Below are 20,774 nucleotides of genomic sequence, written 5' to 3'. Positions count from 1 at the left end.
AACTATGAAAGGGTCTAATGAAAACAAAGGGGATCAAAAACTAATGATGTAATGTATGGTGATTAACCTAACATAATGAAAAAGAAAACAAAGGGGAAAAGAAGAATTAAAGAAAAAAAAACCTTCTACTATAACCTAAACTTACTTCTTTTTTTAAATGTTTTTGAGAATCACATTAATAAAGTGATTAAAATCCATGGGCAAGAGTGTAGAAGGTTGTCTTAAATCTAAATTTTGAAAATATTGATAAAATTTCAGCAACAAATAACATAATGCTGTAGATCTTTTCAAGAAAGATGGTGCTTTGATATTTTTTACAAATGGTTTCTCAACTAAACAAGTGGCTAGGATAACCAACAGTTAATTGATTCCCTAGCAAATTAAGAGAGCTAATGCCTGAAAACAAGCCTTTCATGCTGTGTATGACAGCAATTAGTGTTATTCATCAATTATCCCAGGTGTCTTCCTTTTAGGCAGATGGTAGGATAGCAGTTCCTGGCCCCCTTGTGAGAATATGCAGCATGTGCCTAATTCTGACCAATGGATTGGTAACAATGTAACTAAATAATTCATTGCCAGAGTGAGACTTTCCTGAGCTCTCTTTGTCCTCTTGCACTTCTCATGAAGATGTTAGAGATGGTGGCTGCTATCAGCTTGAGTGCCAGAAGGATTATAATCTAAGTACGTCTAGCTCATCGATATCCAAGATGAATGTGTAGTATGAGCAAAAAAAAAAAAAAAATCTATAGTGTTTTAGCCTCTGTGTGTTTGGAGTTTTTTGTTATAACAGCATAACCAGCCTATCCTGACTTACCCTGAGAAAGCGAGGTGTTTCCTAAGCAAAACTAGATGGAATATTTTAGTACATCCACAATTAGGTCAAAGTAATAAAAAGATCTCTGCTGTGCCAAAATGTGACTATGATTATTTTAGTCTAATTGCTCACATTTTATTCAAGTACAGAGATGATCTGCATTAAGAAAAATTTTATAGTAAAAGAAAAATGTAGGTTGGGTCATAATTACTTGATAGTATGCCTTCACTGTAAGCCACAGAAACATTCCTTCTCATCATCCATTTACTCTGGTACACTGAAAATATGACTTTTTATGAAATATAATTTATAACCTGCATTTTGAACATATATCTACATTGTAATGTGAAGTTTACTCACTATGTCACTAAAAAGCTAGAAACACAAAATACATCATTGCTCTGGTCTGTTCACACAATTTTTTTTTTTTTGGTAAAGATTTATTTATTTATTTATTTGACAGAGAGAGACACAGCGAGAGAGGGAACACAAGCAGGGGGAGTAGGAGAGGGAGAAGCAGGCTTCCCGCAGAGCAGGGAGCCTAATGTGGGGCTCGATCCCAGGACCCTGGGACCATGACCTGAGCCGAAGGCAGATGCTTAACGACTGAGCCACCCAGGCGCCCCTATTCGCACAATTAACAAGGAAATACAAATTGTGAGTTTAATCTTTCTGAATTCATTTGTCTCATCAAAGAGAGCCTTCTGATGACAATTTCCCAATAAGAAGAGCTTCCCATGACTGACTACAAGATCAGATTTTAAACAATGAGTAAAAATTTTTTAAATGTAGTCAGTCAAGTAGGAGGGCCCACAACTCCCTCGCTGGAAGAAGGGACCCCAATGCCAGGGACTGCCTGTGCTTTGTTTGCAGGCCTATTCTTTTTTTTTTTTTTAAGATTTATTTATTTATTTATTTGACAGAGAGAGAGAGAGCACAAGCAGGAGGGGCAGCAGGCAGAGGGAAAGAGAGAAGCAGACTCCCCGCTGAGCAGGGAGCCCGATGTGGGGCTAGGACCCTGGGATCATGACCTGAGCCAAAGGCAGACGCTTAACCATCTGAGCCACCCAGGTACCCCTGCAGGCCTATTCTGTACAACGCAGCACAATGCCTGACACACGGAGAAGACATTCAATGAGCATCTGTGGAAAACATTAATAAATACATGAGCTTTGGCAATGGAGAGAGGAAGGAAAAAAAAAAAAAAAGCCCTGAGGGATCCAGTTGAATAGTAGGTACTTATATATGAAAGAAACTCCCTTTCAGGTTAATCTAGTCCAATCCCCTTTTTAACAAACAGGTAAATGGAACCACAAAGAGAAGTCACATTGAGATAATAAAAGAGCTGGGATTAGAACCCAAGTCACTGGTCTTGGACCTTTATGCTTTCTTTCACCCCATTCTATTCGACAGCAAGCACACATTAGAAACTTCAGGTAAGTGCATTTTCAAGCTCTATCAAGTATGCATGCTTTTGGTGAGCACCTATTATATGTCAGGGAGTATGCCAAGAACTCAAATAAGACATGATGTTTGCTTTATAGAAATTTGTGCACAGTTACCTTGATCCATTAATTGGGAACCATCATGGTTGACAGTGTTTATATTCCAGTTCAATTTTTTTCCCCCATCAGATAAACTGTTAAAAAAATCTTGTCTTAGGTTTATGGGAAATAAAGACATTTATGTTTAAGAAAAAAAAGCCAACAAGATTCCCGGAAATTATCTTCACTGTTTAACATTTAAACCTATAAAAGTGTCTAATGTGGTTTGCTCCATTTAAAATATATTTAATTTTTATTTCAAGGATGCCATCTTTCCGTACTGGATTTACTTTGACAACAATATGTGCTTTGTAACGCTTTGAGAATAGGATCCTGCACCAATTTCACTGAAGTTTGTAACCACAGACTATGCAAAGCTGAATTCTAATTAATAGTACAGTAAAAGCTTTGTTCTCCTTGCTCCGTGGGGGAATGAGATGCCTTAACTCTTTAAGCAGGCGTCAATTCCTTTTATCCAAGGTGTTCTCATTCTTCTAGGTTACTTTTGCTCACCTTTCTAAAACCCATCCCTAAATAAAAGGGCAGGAATTTAATGAATTATTCAGATGTCCCTGCTTCATAAATTTAGCACATACGTATGCCTCATTTTATAGTTAATTATCTATGACTATCCCCATTAAATCCAGAAAACTCACTGAGAATAACTTTTCCTTTAACTAAAATAGTCAAATATGCTCAAGGCAGTAAAATAGGACGCAATGAACAATGTAAATAGGACATGAAGCAATATGATTTGAATCATTCAACCCAGGTACAATCACTGCCAACAGATCATATTGGTATGTATATTTTTCTAGTCACACACACACACAAAAGACACACATATATGTAAAAAATGTTATAAAGTTTTGTAGCTAGTTTTCACTACTTAGCAATATATTCTGAATATCTTTACAGCGGCAAATATTTTCTACAACATGGTTTTAAGGAGTCTGATAGCAATCCATTATCTGTCTGAAATTAAATCAAGTACATTTATTAGATATGTAGAATTTCTACTCTTTTTTCAGAATTTTAAGCAATGCTTTCACAAACATCTTTATATACAGTAGTCTATGAACATCTATTTAGACGTGTCATTTTACATTAGCAAGGACATTAATGGACACATTATAAGCACACAGAATTTTGTGGTCAATTGATTGTCACACTATGGTTTATAAAAGTTAATTTATCTTGTCACAACCCAAAGTACCAAGAGTGGTAAATCCTGATCTTGATTCTAATGCATGTCTACTGAAAGCTGACACTTAGTATCTTTAGTTACAAGTGTGATTTTGTACCTTTATTTTTACAGTACTCTGGAATAATTTCCCTTGGAAAAATTTTTGCTATTTAACCATTTTATTGGTCAGCACATAAACTGGGGAGACTGTTGTAAATAAACAACTATTTAAGCAATTCACTTAAAAAGGACAGTGGTAGTACGAGGCATTTTGCTTGATTCATTTCAGCTGGGAACTGCTGGGAAAGACTGTGTGTGTTCATGAGCACACAGGCATCTGACTTGAAATAAATTCTGTCCCAGTAAAGGTGCAATATCAATCGCTTAACAATAATACATCTAGCATTTTCAGAAGAAATGTCTTCCAGTCATATCTCTTCCCCAAAACAAGGAAATTTGCTTTTAGAAAACTGTTAGAAACTGAATTCTTCTGATATTTCACCAATCTCCAAGAATGTATAAAGATCTTTACATACACACAAAATAGGACGAAAAAGGGGGGGGAAAGAAACGAAAAATCTAGATTGTCGGCAAGAACACATTTTGCACCACCTAGGCTTAACCAGTAAGTTCAGGTGATCAGTTTATTTCTACAACAGGTTGGAAGATTCCAGTTTGGGGAAGGTAAAGATGGTGTTCTTTGAAGAACAAAGAACCAGTTTGGCAACACTTGCCTCAGGGCATTGTGAACAAGCTAAGGAGAAGCATTGATCAGCGGGTACCCATGTGGCTAGAGGGTAAGAGCATCCCATAACTGAATTAATAAACTTCATTTTCTGCTTGGGGTAGGCTATCGTTTGACAGGGGGTTAGTGTGCTCACAACAATCGGATCTCTGTGAGAATGTCAGAGCCCCAGGCTCCAGATCCCCTGAGAAGCTGTGTTTGCTGTCACAAAGGTGCTTTCCCTCTGCTGGCAGGCAAACTGTAAACCACAGCTGGGGAACCTTCCTGCCGGGGAGCCAATGAGTGACACCTGCAGCAGGAACGCAGCGGCTGTTCACTGACTCCTGTGTATTCCTCACTGCGCTGGGCACACGGGCAAGGAAAAAGGACGCTTCCGACAAGGAGCTGGAATGGCGGGTTGTGGGCAGACTTCCCACCGCCTACGGTTGCCAAGTCCAAATGCACTCCTGTTCTAATCAGCGCATTTGGAGTTGCAAGGATCCAATACGCTCAAAACCCTACGTACAAATACAAGGGAGGGGACCTGGGAGAGAGAGTGTTTTAGGTAGCGTGGTACCATCCAGGGTGTGCTGCAGCTGGCTCGTCACAGCTTGAGAAAGTTGACTGTGGAATTTTCAAGATTTTTTTCAGACCAGTTGATACCGCGTTGGGAATTTAGAATCAACCATGGTAGGCGTATTTATGCCACGGAGACTGGAAAGCCTTACAAATCAAATTTTGGTCTGTTGTTGTTGGTGTTGCTGTCGTTATTTCCCAGAGAGCAAGTTGTTAAACACGTCCCACCTCAACTGCATACATCCTAGTTTATGTCTGCAATTTTCCATCTTATGCCTGCAATTATTTATAGCACCCACTTTTACTCTCAAAACTGTGCCATTTGGGATAAATTATATGAACCCCCTAATTTTAGGATACAGAGATCTCTGGCACCCAGGACAGGAAACAGACCTGCCGAAGGAGGCCGAAGGAGCTGGGAATGGCAGGTGCAGCAGAAGCGGAGAGGCCACAGTCTCCGGTTCTTCTCAGAGACCTCAGGATGCTCCATCTTCGTTCATCTTTGCACTTGCTTTATTGTTCTCCTTCTAAAGACAGCTTCCTAAGCAGTTAGGACATGGCCTCAAATAACTTCCTGAGTGCCCCAGTTTGGAGAACCTCCCTATTCCAGGGCCATCTATGGACTAGCAATAGTCTTGGCATCCTTGCTTCAAGGTCTTAAAAGAGAGAATCAGATTCAACCAACTCACCTGTTTGGGCCAAGCCACGCAACCCATATGTCCCTAGTAAGACAGGTTCTGCTGCATTTGAGTTAGGGCTCCATCTCTCCCCAACCAGCCACGGCTGGGAGATGTCCCATGTCACAGGAGCAGATCCTCCTTGGCACTTGCCAGGCACAAGAACATATCCATTACACTTAGTGTTACAAATTCTTCAGCCACACATAACTGTTTGCTATTTCCTGCAGAAACCATGCTCTTCCAAGCCTCCATGCCTTGCTTTCTGCCAGGAGATTCTCCACTCCCACCCCCATCTTCTGCTCTCTTAAGGAACTCCTCCTCATCCCCCATGGCACGAGTCATGTGTCATCCCCTTGGTAGCTTTCCATAACCCCATCACATCATTACGTATGTTTCGCTCTTTTGTCTTCCCATTGAATCACCCTGCAGCCTGCACTTTCAAACAAGACCAAGTGCTGTCTCACCAACTTCCTAGATGTGTTACCTTAGGAAGGCTATTTAGATTCTCTGAATAACAGGAGATAATTATATTTCTTTGGTAGGGTTGTAAGGACTCTCCCAGTACACAGCAAATAGTAAGAATTAATTATGGCCATTATTCTTATTATGGACACCTTTAAGAGAGGAGCTATAAAGTCATAATGTTATAATAGATATTACCTCCTAGAGAGACAAGGAATTATGTAGGAAACCTATTGGTTTTGCATGGTTCACCAGGTCTCCTGGCCTGTTTCTCAAACATAATAAGCACACTTTCATCTTTCAAGGCATTTCACTTTCTGTTCCCTCTGCTGAGAACTCATTTTCCCAGATGGATATGTGGCTCGGTCCTTTATATAATTCAGATTTTTGCTCAGTTTTTACCCTCGCGAAGAAGTCTTCAAGCCAATCCCATCTAAAATAGCAGCCACTGTCTTTCTGCAACCTTTTACCAAGGTTTCTTTTTCTTCTTCTCTTCTTTCCTGTTATTAGCAAACATTCCACGTGTGTATGTCTTTGCTGTCAACCTTACAAATACAAACTCCGGGCGGGGCGGGGCGGGGGGGCGGCGGGCAAAGGATTAGTTCGCTTTGTTCACTGCTGAATATCCAGTGCCTAGACCAGTGCACATTTCAAAATGAATGAATATTTCCCTCGTATGTGTTTGGCGCTCAAGAAAAGTTTATTGATTTGAACTAATTAGCTAAGTACAAAAGTAAGGGCATGAATCAAGCAGAAGCTGAATTCAGAGAAGGGAGCCATTATGATCGTATATTTTTACAAGGCTTCATGGTTTAGACACAGCATGTTGTTCTCAAGCATCTTCTTTCTTAAACCTCAAGCTTTCTAGAGACACCCAGTGGCCTCAATGGGCACTGCTTAGAATTGCAGAGGGCTCTGAGTCAGAGGCTGGTCCCCTTGCCCCAAAGTAGTGCAAATTTTAAAAATATGGCTGTTATTTGTTGAATGGGGGTGTGTGTGTGTGCAAAAGAAGGAGGAGGAGAAAGGGAAAAAGAGGAAGGAGAAAGAAATATAGATTTCCAATTGTGTAATCTCAGCCGGAGCCCAAAGGCCTGATTACCAGGGGGTTGCTAATGAAACTCGCAGTCCAAGTCCAAAGGCCCCAAAACTAGGAGCGGGGATATCCGAGGGCAGGGGGAGATGTCACAGCTCAGAGAGGCAATTCACCCTTCTTCAGTCTGTTGTTCTCTTCAGGCCTTCAAAAGATCGAATAATGCCCACCTCCCCTGGTGTGAGTGATCTTCTTGACTCAGTCACTGATTCAAATGCTAATCTCTCTTAGAAACACCCTTATGGACTCACCAAACATTAATGTTTTACCAGCTATCTGAACATCCCTTAGCCCAGTCAAACGGACACATAAAATCAACCATGACAGTAGACTCGACGAAATCCCACAGATGAACTGGATGGAGTAGGGAATGAAGAAGTCTTAATATCAAATCAGATTTTTTTTTTTTTTTTGCCAAATCACTGAATTCAATCTCTTTCACAGTTGATGGGGAGACAATGTGAAGTAGTTAGTGCTGCCACTTACGAGCTTCGTGAACGGAGGGGTGAAGCACTTACCCCAGTGAAACCTCTACTTCCTTCGTATGGAAATGAGAGTCAGGGCACCTGGGTGGCTCAGTCGTTAAGCATCTGCCTTCGGCTCAGGTCATGGTCCCAGGGTGCTGGGATCGGGCCCCGCATCGGGCTCCCTGCTCCGCGGGAAGCCTGCTTCTCCCTCTCCCACTCCCCCTGCTTGTGTTCCTGCTCTCTCTCTGTCTCTCTCTATCAAATAAATCAAATCTTTAAAAAAAAAAAAAAAAAGAAAAGAAAATGAGAGTCAAAATACCTACTCTACAAGATATTAAGAATCATTAGCAAAGCTAATCCTCTTAAAGGATCGAAGGATACAGCAAGCAACCAAAACATAGTACTTTTTCTTCTTATTATGACTGCAACTACCACCACTGTTATTATTATTATTGCCCTCCTACTCCCTGTCCCCAAGGGCACCCATGTGTACCTACTTGTGAGACACCTTGGCACCAATCCTCCTCTCCTGCAGACATGTTATGTCATACCTTACAGGAAGTTCACCTGCTCTGTGGGTCACACAGGCCTATCACCTGGTACTCTATCTACTTTCCAGAAATATGATTGAAAATTCCATTTAAATGGATTCAGATTTCTAGAAAATTACCCACACGTCAACACTACAAAAGACAATACTACCTAGTCTTCTTTTCAGAAGTGAGTGTTACAGAATCGGAAACAATGAAGCAAATATAAAATGTATAAAATTTGTGTGAATGCTCATCAAAGGGTATGGTTTCAAAACTAGCATTAAAATGAATTTCATGTGACTGATAAACAACCTGGGTCAGCCTCTGTGCAATGCTCAAATGATTCTCTATTTGAAAGAGGTGCCCTGTGTGTTTAAACCTACAGAAAGTACAGCAGAGCGAGGCCTATGGGAAATGAATGGTGCAGCAATGCTGCCCCCTTGTGTTGTAAAATAAAACAAAGGAATATTTACTTCTGCTTGTCTGGGAGGGGCAGAACGGATTCAACATTTTAAATGATTATTTAAATATACTCCATAATCCTTTTCTCATATCTAATTATAAAATTAAGTACTTCAATAAAAATATTTAGAATAGCATGCTTGCAATTGAGGGTGAGAGTCCATAAATCAAAGGCATCTGGAATATAAATTGCCACTTAGGTCTAGTGTCCCTTCTAGTTTATCCACACCTGAGACAAACATACTGTGGCCTTTGATCAGTCACACGCTGGGCAAGAAATAGGCTGAAATCACCCCCCACACACTATCAAATATACATGTGCATTTTGTTGGTTGTGGTTGGTTGGGTTTACTTAACAAGGGAAAGAATGTGTGGGGCCTGGGGGATCACATGGCATCGTGGCGTGGATCCCATCCCCACTGCAGCTCTTTCCTCCAGGTGATCTTTTAGTCCACGAAACCAAATGTCTAGGACTTCGTGGGTCCTCAGGCCTGTGTATCTTATTCATTTGCTTTGAAGGCAATTCTGCTGACAATCACAGAGAAGAGGCTAAAAATAGGAATAAAAAGCTGTTTGAGGGGGCACCTGGGTGGCTCAGTCGTTGGGCGTCTGCCTTTGACTCAGGTCATGATCCCAGGGTCCTGGGATCGAGCCCCGCATCCGGCTCCCTGCTCGGCGGGAAGCCTGCTTCTCCCTCTCCTGCTCCCCCTGCTTGTGTTCCTGCTCTCTCTGTGTCTCTCTCTGTCAAATAAATAAAATCTTTAAAAAAAAAAAAAAAAAGCTGTTTGAGGGAGAGAAGGCAAGTGTCCTGGTTTCCTAGGGCTGCCACAGCAAAGTACCACAAACCAGGTAACTTAAAACAGTAATGTATTCTCCACAGTTCTGGAAGCTAGCAGTCTGAAATTAAGACGTCATCAGGGCCCTGCTCCCTCTGAGATTCTGGGTGAAATACTTCTTTGCCTCTTCCTAGCTTCTGATGGTGGGTAGCCACAGGTCCCTGGCATTCCTTGGCTTGCAGCTACATTATTCCAATATCTGCCTGTCGTCACAAGGCATTCCCCCAATTGTCTGTGTCTTCATGTGGCATTTTCCTCTTCTTTTATAAGGACACAAGTCACCTTGGATTAGGTGCCCCACCCTTCACCAGGATGGCAGCATCTTGATTACATCCTATTTACAAATAGGGTCACATTGATGGATACAGGGAGTTAGGATTTCCACATATCTCTTGGGACACACAATTCAACCCACAATAGCAAGGAAAATAGTCTCTTGATACTCTTACGGGGGAGGATCCACTCAATTTTCTCCTGAATCTTTCTAGTAATTAATCAGTGCTCAGAGAGCGTCAGTCCAAATGAGGACAGGGAAATAAAAACACATGATGAAAGAAAATTGTCAAAAGGGATCATCTTAGTTAGCTCAGGCTGCTATAACAAAATACCACAGACTATGTAGCTTAAACAATTTTTTTTTTTTTTCTCACAGTACTAGAGTCTGGAAGCCCGAGGTGAGAGTGCCAGCATGGCTGGGTTCTGGTGAGGGTTTTTTTTCTTAGCTTACAGAAGGTCACCTTCTTGCTGTGTCCTCACATGGCCTTACCTCAGTGTGGGCATGTACAGAGAAAAATCTCTCTCCTCCTCTTTTTATAAGGCCACTAACCCCATCATGAGGGCCACATCCTAATGATCTAATCTAAACCTAATTACCTCCCCAAGGCCCTCTCTTCAAATACCACCACAGTGGGGATTAGGGCTTCAACATATGGATTTTAGGGGAATACAGCTCAGTCCACAGCAGGGATACAGTAATCTAGAGGAAGGACAAGTCTGCTTTAAAACAAAACAAAATAAGAGGGTCTTATTTTCCTTCAGTTTTGTTATCACTGCACTGTACCTTGGGACCATCCTGAAAAATTTTGCAAGAATCTGGACTTCCCTCTCAGAGCTTATCCTGGCCCTTAGTCACTTTGGGATGACTAATGAGGTAAATTATAACTGAAGGAGTCTTGTTCCTCTAATGAGGTGCCGAGAATATAAAACTGAAGACAGTGAGCCTACACACATCAGGGAGAAGCTGTGCTCACAGGTTTTCTATTACTAAGGTAAAACTATGTAAAACAGTACACCAGAATTAACTATGCAGAACATATCGTCAAGAGATCATCCCTTCTCCTCAAGGACACATTGACGGGCCCTGAGGTGAATGCTAAGCAGAATTTACATTGACAAGGACACACATTTGAGTCTGTAGCTTATAGCTTTCATGTCCTTCACTGTAATGTTGTTCACATGTGTTCCCAACCTTTTCTCTACAAAAGATCCTTTTGATTATTTTCTTCAGTAGCACGCATGTTTTAAAAGAGTTTGGGTATCTTTCTTAAAAACAGTAACAGTTAACATTTGAATGAATACTATATACCAAGTATGCTGAGAAGTTACAATTCACTCATTTGACATTGACAGAACTCCTAGGATTTTCAGATGGGACACAAAGGATGTTTAAGGAACTTACCCAAGGCATCACCACTGGTAAATTACAGAGCTCAGATAAGAACCTAGTAAATCTGATTCCAGAACCCACTAGCTTAACCTCACTAATTCTCTTTTTTCACGTGGTAGCTACTGTAGTTATATTTATTTATTACTTTTTAAAGCAAATATTCAATATACATAAGCCCTGTCATCAATATATTCTCAATAAAGAAAGAAGTCCAGAGGTTTAAGAATCCTGCCTAAGGCCATACAACATAGAGAACCTAGGCTGGATTCCATTCCACATCTTACAGATTTCTAAGGGCCATGTTCCTCTTTCTATACCAAACTGTGTACCCAGGACCAGCTACGTTATTTATGAGGCCAAATGAAAAATGAAAATGTGGGGCATTTGTACACAAATCTTATTCATTGTTACACAAATATTTTTATCTTGTTTTTCTAATATTTTGTTGGCATGTCACTTTGTTGCATATTTCACACGCAGCGTTATAACAAAGAAATTTAATATATTCTGCTTCTTTGTTTTCAGTAACATCCTTCCAACTAGTGGACATGGAGGTAGATGCGGGCCAGCTTCACAAGCATGTGATTGATACAGAGTTCCACATTTGGAAGGGCCCAACTCTTGCTTTAATGCTTTGTTCGTGCCTTGAAATTCATAATCATTTTTTTTTTAAAGATTTTATTTATTTATTTGACAGAGAGAGAGACAGCAAGAGAGGGAACACAAGCAAGGGGAGTGGGAGAGGGCAAGCAGGCTTCCCGCTGAGCAGGGAGCCCGATGTGGGGCTCGATCCCAGGACCCTGGGATCGTGACCTGAGCTGAAGGCAGATGCTTAACGACTGAGCCACCAGGTGCCCCGAAATTCATAATCATTTTTGAACTAGGAGCCCCACATTTTAGGGTCACAGCTCACTATCTGAAGAAACTTCTGGAAGTATTCAAAGAAAGAACAACAAACACAGCAAAGAGGCAAAGAGGGAACAAAGCACTAAAGGCTGGTAAGTGCGTTGGTCTCAAGGGTACAGGAACCATAGATCACTTGAGTAACAGAAAAGAGATTCAATTCCCTTCAGTTGGAGGTGAGAAGAGACTACAAAGTGAGTAGGTAACCTCTGGTGAGTTATTTCAACTCTAGGATCTCGGGGTTTTTTTAAAGATTTTATTTATTTATTTGACAGAGATATAGTGAGAGAGGGAACACAAGCAGGGGGAACGGGAGAGGGAGAAGCAGGCTTCCTGCCGAGCAGGGAGCCTGATGTGGGGCTCGATCCCAGGACCCTAAGACCATGACCTGAGCCAAAGGCAGATGCTTAACGACTGAGCCACCCAGGCACCCCTAAAAATGGGCCAAAGGGGTGCCTGGTGGCTCAGTCTGTTAGGCATCTGACTCTTGATTTCTGCTCAGGTCATGATCTCAAGTTCCTGGGACCAAACCCCATCTCAGGCTCCACTCTCAGTGCAGAGTCTGCTTCAGATTCTTTCTCCTTTCCCCTCTGCCCCTCTTCACTGATGCTTGTGCACACACGCACTCTCTCTCTTAAATAAAATCTTTAAAAAAATAAAAATGGGCCAAAAACCTTAATAGCCACCTCGCCAAAGAAGATATGCAAATGAAAAATAAGCATATGAAAAGATCATTGGGAAAATGCAAATTAAAACAACAACAAAAGACAATTACAATGGCCAAAATCCAGAACACTGAAAACATCAAATGCTAGTAAGGATGTGGAGTAACAGGAACTCTCATTCATTGCTGCCAGGAATGCAGAATGGTACAGTCACTTTGGAAGACATTTTGGCAGTCTCTTACAAAACTGAACATGTTCTTATCATATGATCCAGCAATCATGTTCCTTGGTATCTACCCAAAGGATATTCAAACTTATGTTCACTCAAAAACCTGCACACAATGTTTACAGCAGCTTTATTCATAATTGTCAAAACTTGGAAGCAACCAAAATGCCCTTAAGCAGATAAATGAAAAAATAAACTGGGGATATCCAGACAGTGGAATATTAATCAATGTGAAAAAGAAATGAGCTATCAAGCCATGAAAAAAAATGGGGGAACTTTAAATGCATATAAATAAGTGAAAGAAGATAATATGAAAAGGCTACATACTATATGATTCCAACTATATAACCTTCTAGAAAATGTAAAACTATGGCAACAATAAGGAGATCAATGGCTTTGGCTGCAGGATTGGGGGATAAATAGGCAGAGCACAGAGAATTTGTGGGGCAAATACTCTATATGATATCATGATGATGGATATATGTCATTATACATTTGTCCAAACCCATAGATGTACAACACCAAAAGTAAACCCTAAGGGAAACTATGGACTTTGAATAATTATGATGTGTCAATGTAGGTTCATCCTTGGTTAAAAAAAAAAAAAAAGGTACCATTCTGATGAGTGGTGTTGATAATGGGGCAGGCTCTGCATGCGGGGGGCAGAGGAAACATGAGAAATCTCTATACCTCTATCTCAGTTCTGTTTTAACCTAATACTGCTCTAAAAATAGTCTTAAATGGCAAATTTCAAAAATTTTGAAAAACTGCTCAACTTCATTAATAATTATGTAAACACAAATTAAACCTACAATATGATACAATTACATACCAACTAGATTGGCAAAGATTAAGAAGTCTGACACTATCAAGGGTCAGATAGTATATCAATAAATAGGAGCTGCTGGTAGGAGCTTTTCTGCACTTTGAAAAATTATTTGGTGTTTCCTAGTAAAGTTTGATGTGTGCACACCCTTGAAGCTGCACCATCACCAGGCATACCTCTCAGAGAAAATCTTGCACAAGTGTACCAGGGAGGCATGTATCATAACATTCACAATAGAAACAAAAGTAGCAAGTTTACGTCAAGCTCCATCTCATTTTATCTCATTGATTACTCAGATATTTCACAAACATTTACTGGAAGTCTCTATGTCACTGGACAGTCACCATAGACCCACACAGGAGGAAATCTTCAGAAACTCAAAGAACTACAATCTGTATCTCTTTCTACATCTGCATCTAAAATAGCATTTCTATGTGATGTGATACTCTGTGTGTATATGTGTGTGCCTGAGGACCTACATGTGTGTGTTTTCAATGAAATGGCTTTGAAAACATGGAGGAAGGAAGGAGTGAATGCTTCTGCTTGAAAAGAAGAACGGTTGGTGGAAAATCTTCAGAGAGGAAACAGTAAAGTGCTCTCACTGCTAGTTAAACCTACACCTTTTGTTTCCTGAATTAAAACAAGACCATTTGCCCAAGAAACTAAAAATACTGCTCTTTAAAATGTGCTGAGTTTAATATTCTCAAACCTTAAAATATACCCCAGGAGTCAGAATTTAACTTTGGCAATTAAGGCCACGCTCTCAGAGCTAGCCGCTGCACATCATTTAGAAGTACTGCTTCAGGTGAAATATCAGGAAGAAACTGCTGACAGTATGGAACAACCCATATTTGAATAAACTACTGAAGAAAACTGTGGAATTGTCTCAGGATTCCTCTTAAAACATCCCAGCAGCTAATCAGTCTGGAACCCAAAGACATTTGAGTGACTTCTGAATGTCATGCCCATAACTTATGATTCTATATTTGCTGAATTCCAATGGTGGTAGATTTCTTTTTTAAAATCAATAACTTTCTTATTATTCTATTTAACTTAGTTAAAAATTATTTGTTCAGCTCCTAGTAGATTCTAGGCACTCTGTTAGGTCTCAGAAATGCAGAAATGAAAAAGATCCTCCTTGTCCTCAAAGATCAGTAGGAGACTAGCATATAATCCCTAAATCGTGTGCTATTTGTAACATCAGAATTATGTTTACAAAGTTCAAAGGGGATCGAGAGGCCTTCCCCAAAGAAGCAAAATATGAACTGGTTTTGGGTGCCAAAAGGTATGGTTAAGATGCTAGACAATTAAATGAGAGAAAGAAGTAGAAATACTCCTCTTAAGGAAACAGGCTGGAGTACCAGAACAAGTTTTGTGTGAAGCCAACCTGGGCTTGAATCCTGAGTTATTAATACAAGCTTGAGCAACAATTCTTCACTATGCGTGTGTGTGTGTGTGTGTGTGTGTGTGTGTGTATGTAGCCTGCAGAGAAGTACCACATGGCTCATGATGTTGTTCTGCAATAATGGATCACGCCTTTGTTGCTACCATCAATTTCCGCAAGCAAAAGGGGGAAGACACATTTCTGTGGGGAGAGAATAGAATATCCCCTAAAAGGGTGGATGTTCCCCCACTGAGTACCATGCTTAACCCTAGAGGGTAGTTCATAAACTCCCTGCCCCAGAGAAGCACTTCTCTAGAGTTCTTGTCCTAGTGCTCAAAATAAAAGCTCATTATGTCTTAATACTTGAAGGTTTACAGTCTGCGCATTGACATTGAGACAGACATAGCTTCAGAGTATGGGGAAGGATTTCAGTAAAAGAAAAGATAAAATACCTAAATATACCCTCTCATACAGAATAATGCCTAGAGTCTCTTATATTATATCATTTTCCAGCCATGCCAAGCATCCATTTTCTCGCCTCTCTCTGCTCCTGCTCATGGTGCTCAAGGTACTCACAAACTGAGCAGTATTTTCAACAGCTGCACATGGAAACTGTAGAACATTCTGCAATATTAAACTATCTGTATTAACAATAAACTGGTATATATGGAAACCTAGATGTAAAATGCACAACACGTGATACAGATTTTTTTTACACTGGCAACCAGATAGACATGGAACCCTAGAATTTTTAATAGTTCTATTTTCATAAAATAATAAGATTAATAAAATTCTCAAAAATATCAAATATATTACCATTTTATTTAAGTAATTTGTAATATTTTCTTAAAGATTCTTTTATTTATTCATTTGACAGAGAGGCAGTGAGAGAGGGAACACAAGCAGGGGGAATGGGAGAGGGAGAAGCAGGCTTCCCGCGGAGCAGGGAGCCCGACGCGGGGCTCGATCCCAGGACCCTGGGATCATGACCTGAGCTGAAGGCAGACGCTTAACGACTGAGCCACCCAGGCACCCCAAATAATTTGAAATATTACTGAGGATAGGTCTATGTGACTGGTGCTAAATAGCTGGCAAGAGAAAAGTTTTCTCAAGACAGAATTTTGGCCAAAATTCCAGAAGCATTCCTTGTACCTGGTACAGCTAATACACAGTTTGAATCTATTACTAGAAAAAACAGTCACAACTGGGCTGTTTGTGAACAATTCAAATAGTACATACAATATTGTACAGGTCTACCCAAAATAAAACATCTTAATAAGGTACTTATCAAATTTATCCTTAAAACCCCTCATGGCACATGATGGGAATGCCAACAAAATGCTATTTAAGATTTTATTTAAACATGAGAAAGGATGCCTAAAAAAAAAATAAGCAAAATGACAGAATATCCTCAAGTAGGAACAAATCAAGATGCTTGGTGAAAATGCAATTAATTTTAAATTGGAATAATTCATCATTATTTAATATGAATTGTTGCTTGCTATCGATGATGCAGTAAAAGCTTTACAAGAACACAAACACAGATATGGGTTTGACTACTTCATTTTTAAAAGAATAAAAAGCATTTTTAAATTTCTTGAAAAAATTTTTCCAAATTAAAATAAGCTGCGTGTGAAATATGCAACAAAGTGACATGCCAACAAAATATTAGAAAAACAAGATAAAAATATTTGTGTAACAATGAATAAGATTTGTGTACAAATAAACCTGAGACTATATTCTGGCCACTCCAGGTCATCCTATAACTTCAACTGAAGTGAAAGTTTTGAACAAATCAAGCATCATACTTCTATTTTTTACATTTTCTTTTAACATCCCAGGATTGAAAAAATTAGAAAAAAAAAGAATTTAAGTAGAACTCTATGCATCTAGAAATTACTTTATAAATGTCAGAAAACACATCTATATTGAACAGTAATCTATTGCTTAAATTAAATATTTGGGGATTTTTTCCTGAGACCATAATAGTTTATCATATGTTATCCCCTTAAAATATGTAAACATGATATATAAATTAATAGTTTATTTCTAAATCTAAGTATTCTTTAAGAGTTTTAATGACAATTCAGTTGCTCCTGCCCTAGTAGAGCCAAATTTCTCCAAATTGTAAGGTAACTTACAATAATTCAAGGTGGTCTAATTTAGCAATCCTGTCTATTAAAAACAAGTTCTCTGAACAATATAATGCATAATTATGCTGAAATAAAAGCAAGAAAAATAAATGAAATGAAATGAAATAAAAATAATTAAGGAATTCATTTTATTATTCATTTAAATATCACTGGGACATTCACAGACCATTCACTACACAAAACTATCATTAAATTCAATCATCACTGATATTCTGCCACTATGCAGTCTTATAAAAGCATACATCCACATTTTTTTAATTTCATTGTTATGAAAGCAGGAGGGTTATGGATTCCTTGATGCTGCTATAAAAATTATCACAAACTGAGTGGCTTAAAACAACACAGATGTATTACCCGAACAATTCTGAAGCTCAGAAGTCCAAAATGGGTCAGCAGGGCTGCATTCTACCTGAAGGTTCCAGAAGAGAATCTATTTCCGTGCTTTTTTCTGTCATCTACTGGCTGTCTGCATTCCTCGCTCATGGCACCGTACCATTCCAACTTTTGCTTGTTGTCACATTTCCTCGGACTCTACTGCCTCCCTCTTACAAGGATCCTAGGACCCTGGTAATTACGTTTGACCAGATTATCCAGGATAATCTCCCTATCTCAAGGTCTTTAACTTAATCACATCTGCAAAGTCCCTTTACCATGTAAGGTAACAGTCACAGGTTCCAGGGACTGTGGGGGCTGTTATCCTGCCTATACAGAGGATAAAACATTTTTTAGCTTGCTCTGTAAATTATGACTATAAATATATGTTGTGTGGGCCTTTAATTTGTACTCTTGCTCCAAGCCCTGTAAATGGTGGGGATGGGCCTGATGTTTCATAAAAACAATAGCCTGGATAAGAGGAGGGTGTTGAGACCGTGAACTGGAATTTGGACGATGGGAATCAGACATGGGAGAGAGAATCCCTGCAATTCTTTTGGCCTAGCCTCCAAGGACCCTAGACATGCTTAGGGGTGCTTCTGAATTCCAAGGATGAAAACGTTCCATGCCCTGTGGAGGTGGCCTGAGAACTCATGGCTGAGATCCACTGCAAAGAGGGGCTATGTACTGATGATGACTAAGCAAAATACAATTTGTTACCATTTACTGAACCCCTTGTATGAGTCAGGAGCTTTGCTAATTGGTTTACCTTCTTCACCTCACTTAATTTTTACAACAGCTCTAAAAGGCAGGTATTACTATTATCATCATGTAACAGATGCAGAGCCTTAATACCAACATGATTAAGTAACAAGTTGGATTCAAAGTTTATACTGGTGCTTTTAACCACTATAACACATTTCCATATTTTATGAATCATTGTATCTAATTATATTTTACTCTAGAAATTCATTTTCCTTTTATTATGGACAAACCATTAGGAAAGTTAGTTTAAATGTTTCAACTGTGCTCTGGCAATTAAGGGTTCATTTGGCTTGAGTGCTAAATGAGGGAGCACTCCCTGAGGCCAGAAAAACTGTATCAAAGGTGATCAGTAAGAGAGTCCCTCAGAGAGTGATTCTCCAACTTGAGCAATGTCTCAGAATTACCTGGAATGTTAAAAAAAAAAAAAAAAAAAAAAACAGATGGTGGGCCCCATACCCAGAGTCTCTAGTTTAATAGGACTGGGTTGGAGCCAATAACCTTCATTTTAACAAGTTCCTTAGTGATGCTAACACTCTCATTTGGCAACCACACTTTGAGGATGCCATCCTAAGAAAAGGAATTTGCCTCAGGCAGGAGATTCTCAGTAGACAAGAGTGAGGCCCACAGGTTTCCAGTATGGTTTTCCCCACAGAGAGATGCACCCTCTGTTGTCAAATCCTGGAATATCAGAATTTGTTTCCTACAGCAGGGATTCAAACCAGAATTATGGGTGGAATTTTGATACCTCAGGAAGAGAAAATAAAAAGGGGACTGCAGCAAGTGGGAGGAAGAATCTCAGGCTGGAACAAGGGATTTATGTCTGGGGTGAAAAGGGATATAATGTGAATACAACTTTAGTACAGACTTCGGAGAGGTTAATTTAAAGCAGCCACAATGCCTTATTTTTATGTGAAGTTCCAGTTTTCAAAGCACTTCCGCATGCACCACCATTTTTCTGGTATTTATGGAGCATAGGCTACTTATTCCACAGTGTTCTCAGAGCTTTGGGGAATAAAGAAGAACAGGATGGTTCTAATCATATACTGCTTTTTGTCAACTGGGGAGACAATGACTTATTTACAAACCCTTCAGGAATACTGAAGCCCTGAGCTGAAGTTATACTTTTTTTTTTGGCTGGCAAAAAACACAAATTCCCAAACTCACACTAAAAAAAATAGGAAATAGAAGTCTCATTCTCAACCAGTACCTTCCTTTTGGATCATCCTTTTCATCTTTCCTTTTTTACTTTTTGTCCCCTTTTCAAAAACAATGTATACTAGTATAGAGACATTTTCACTTGCGCATGGAAAGTAAAAAGGCCATTCCAAATGGGACAATGTATCTGAAGGAACTTGTTCTTATAATCTCACTCCAATCATTATATAGTAAAAACAAAGGTAAAAGGGGGAGAGAAAAACTGATGAAATAAACCAAAGTCACAGTGGGAAATAACACTCCCAATTTGGGGAGGGGAGGGGAGATCTAATTGGTGTGAGGGTCCTTAGTCAAAGATGGTGAATTGGAAATTTGGGTTTTATAATCAGTGGAATTGAGTGTAATCCCACTAAAAAGAAGGAAAGATTAATACTACCTTCCTACTGAAGCCTAGAGAAGATTTTAACAGTTTAAAGCAATACATTTCTTTTCCTTAGATACAGAATAACTCAAAAAATTTGCTGATTATTGCAGTTAATAATAGCTCTACATTGTTGTGGTGGATGCTGTTGGTGTCTGCCCACATCCCCTACTCTGGCTGGTACACCCCTGTCCCATTTGCTGTGATTGTTGGAGATAAAAATACAGAGGACTGCCCTGGACGGAATGGGAGCATCTTGCTTGAGAAGCTATACTTCTCCCCACCCGTAACCAGGGTTTACTGGGCCAGCCAATGACCTGCTGGCATGGAATTCAAAAAGTCAGCCCACTTGCCCCAATAGGAGACTGGCTTGGTCATGTCATTCGTGCTCTGGATTATCTTGTGGGAATCAGACTGAAGCTAATCTCTACTGAGACCACATTCGTACTTGCCATTTTTCCTGCCCTGTTCTGTTTCCCTCACCTCCCTTTTCCTGAGAGTATATTCCCAAAGAGCACTTAAGCAAGAATCCTTATCTCAGGTTTGTTCTAAGGAACCCAATCTAAGACAGTTGACACCAGAAGTGTTCCCAGGAAGCAGACTCTAAATATGGAAATCTTAGAATTGGACCATTTTCTGGCTGGATGTCAATGAGAATCCCATCACGGGAAATAAGGAAAACATGGGTAGTCCTTGGAATGCTAGAGCATTCTTCTGGCTTCCACCAATGACAGCCTGTGATGGGTACAGGTGCAAGGGGCTGCAACAGCTGGAACAACATCCTGGATGTTTTAGAGGTATGAAAACATAATAACACTAAGAACTGTGGAATTGGTTATTTGTTGCTAGGTACCACTGATTGAA

The 20,774-nt window shown here is 39.8% G+C and overlaps 1 protein-coding gene and 1 long non-coding RNA gene across 5 annotated transcripts in view; one reads left to right on the top strand and one right to left on the bottom strand.

The window, feature by feature from the left end:
* Nucleotides 1–12,228, top strand: part of LOC145721285 (uncharacterized) — a 47,617-nt gene extending 35,389 nt beyond the window's left edge. The window contains exons 3-5 of one of the 4 annotated variants that reach the window (XR_014144898.1): nucleotides 2,115–2,250; nucleotides 4,204–4,341; nucleotides 11,941–12,228. This is a non-coding gene — a long non-coding RNA (uncharacterized LOC145721285). Of the gene's footprint in view, nucleotides 1–2,114; nucleotides 2,251–4,203; nucleotides 4,342–4,522; nucleotides 4,982–10,412; nucleotides 10,497–11,940 lie in introns of those variants that run through there. The other 3 variants (XR_014144899.1, XR_014144900.1, XR_014144897.1) reach the window with 3 other exon arrangements.
* PDE4B (phosphodiesterase 4B) overlaps nucleotides 1–20,774 on the bottom strand; it is a 428,537-nt gene that overhangs the window by 384,097 nt on the left and 23,666 nt on the right. The gene's annotated exons all lie outside the window — the stretch shown is intronic.

This window comes from Leptonychotes weddellii, chromosome 4, assembly GCF_054177405.1.
Source record: "Leptonychotes weddellii isolate Sample4059 chromosome 4, ASM5417740v2, whole genome shotgun sequence".
Lineage (NCBI taxonomy): Eukaryota > Metazoa > Chordata > Mammalia > Carnivora > Phocidae > Leptonychotes > Leptonychotes weddellii.
Note: the sequence above shows the minus strand (reverse complement) of the source record. Positions and strands in the feature narration are given on the sequence as shown.